The 2,576-nt window shown below is 31.4% G+C and overlaps 1 pseudogene; it reads right to left on the bottom strand.

The window, feature by feature from the left end:
* Window positions 1–1,728: 1,728 nt before the first annotated feature.
* Window positions 1,729–1,837, bottom strand: LOC111738977 (annotated as a pseudogene).
* Window positions 1,838–2,576: the final 739 nt, after the last annotated feature.

A 2,576-nucleotide genomic window follows, 5' to 3' on the forward strand; every position in this document is an offset into this window, starting at 1 on the left:
ATATTCAAAATATATAAGGAACTTAAAGCCCAATAGCATGAAAACAAATAGTCTGATTTAAAAATGGGCAAAGGACTTGAATAGACGTTTGCCCAATAGATATTTGAAAAGGTGCTCAACACCACTAATCATCAGGAAAATGCAAATCAAAACTATAGTGAGATGTCACCTCACACCTGTTACAATAGTAATCATTGTTTCACAATACAAAACAAAAGATAACAAGAGTTGGTGAAGATGTGGAAAAATTGGAGGACTTGTAAAATCTTGGTGAGAATGTAAGATGGTACAGCCATTATGGAACACAGAAGGGAGATTCCTCAAAAAAAATTCAAAATAGATCCTGTATTCCTAGTTCTGGGTATTTATTTTAAAAATTAAAATGATAATCTTGAAGAGATATTTGCACCCCATGTGCATTGCTACATTATTCTCAATAGTCAAGATATAGAAACAATCTAAATGTCCATCTATGGATGAGTGGATAAAGAAAATACGGTATATACATACTGTAGAATGTATACGTACAGACTTAAGAAAGAAATTCTGCCTTATGCAACAACATGGATTAATCTTGAAGGCATTATGCTAAGTGATATGCTAAGCCATCACAAAAGGACAAATATTGCACGATTCCACTTATATATGAGGTATCTAAAATAGTCAAAGTTATTGAGACAGAGAGTAGAATGGTGCTTTTCAGAGGTTACAGGGATGGGGAAATGGAGAGTTGCTATGCAATGTGTGTAAAATTTCAGTTATGCAAGATAAATAAGTTTTAGAGCTCTGATGTACAACCTTTTTCGTCTAGTTAACAATGCTGTATTGTACACTTAAAATTTTGGTAAGAGGGTAAATCTAAAGTTAAGTGTTCCTACCATAATAAAAAAGGGTTATAATATCTTCTCACAGAGTTATCTTGAGGATTAAGTGAATTAACTATATATATTGTAAAAGTGCTTATGGTTTGCAGAATATGCCATGTTGTTTACTATTTCCATGTCTGTGCCTGGAGCCCTGAGCCTGGAATAGCTGTTTCCTTCTAATCCACACTTTGCTTCTGTTGTCTGGCAAGTGGCTCGTCTTCTGTAAAGACCCAACTCAAGCATTAACTTTCGGTGAAGCCTGCCTTGGACCCCAAAATGGAAGATAGATATGGTTATTTAATGTTGAATGAATGAGTATCTTGAACCCCATATGTATTAAATACAGACTTGTATTTTAATTACTATCTCCTTTTTCTGCTTAACTGACAATTCTCTGAAGTGATCTGTTTAATACTGCTAATCATTCTTTTCTTCTTAAAACCTTTCAAAGTCACTTGAATGGGGATATATAATCATATAACTGGGAAAGAGAGAGTAAAAAATTGCCAACAATATCACAGTATACCTCCCCAAAGCAACAAGCAGTTTATTTTAAAGATGAAATAACTGAGGGAATAAACTACCCATGAGTCTTTGGTGAAAAATTACTTAGCAATATGTAAGTCAAATCAAATAAGAAATGAGTCAAAAAAATAATTAAGAATGAAGAAAAATCTTTCACCATGTTATTAATTCTAAAGTTACAGCAAAAATCAAGTTTTCTTATAAATAAGCCAAAATCAGTCAGAAAATATAGTTAAGAGATTTCATTTATAATAATAATACAAAAAATATATAGGAATGAACTTTATAAGAAGTATACAGAACTATATAAAGAATACTTTAGAATGTTATTTTGGAAAATAAGATTCAAACAAATGCAAAATACACCTTATTTTTAGGTGCTCTACACATTCAGAGAAACTTCTCTAGTAACAAACTATAGAAATGACCCTGGAAAGCATAGGAAAGTTATACTTTATAAATTTTAAGCATCTTTATTGAGATGTAAGTGACATGAAATAAACACCTACATGAAGTATACCATTTGATGTTCTGAAATATTACACTCCTATGAAACAAATCATCACCACAATCAAGACAAAAATATCCATAAAACGTAGAAGTTTTCCTATGCCTCTTTTAGACCTTCCTTTTTGCCTCTCTTCTCATTCCCAAGCAAGCAGACAGAATCTGCTTTCTGTCACTGTAGATTAGTTTGTGATTTCTAGCATTTTATATAAATGAAATCATGTAGTATACACTATTTTTAGTCTCACTTATTTCACTGATAATAATGATTCTTGGGATTCATACATATAGATGTATGTATTGGCAGTTAATTCCCTTTTTTATTGTTGAGTAGCATTCCATTGAATGGATAAACTACAATTTATCTATTTATCTACTATCGGACATTTAAGTTTTTCTTCATTTTTGGTTATTACAAATAAAACTACTATAAGCATTCATATACAAGTTTTTGTATAGACATATTTTATTTTCTCTAGGGTAAATATGTAGGGGTGGAGTGGCTGGATCACGAGATACTATATATTTAACTTTGTAAGAAATTGACAAATTGTTTTCCAAAGTGGTTACAGGACTTTTGATTTAGTTCCTCCATATTCTCACCCACATTTAGTATGGTTAGTTGTTTTAATTTTAGGCATTCTAGTCATTCTAATAGGTATGTGATAGTATCTCATG

Source organism: Pteropus vampyrus, unplaced genomic scaffold, assembly GCF_000151845.1.
Source record: "Pteropus vampyrus isolate Shadow unplaced genomic scaffold, Pvam_2.0 Scaffold45, whole genome shotgun sequence".
NCBI lineage: Eukaryota > Metazoa > Chordata > Mammalia > Chiroptera > Pteropodidae > Pteropus > Pteropus vampyrus.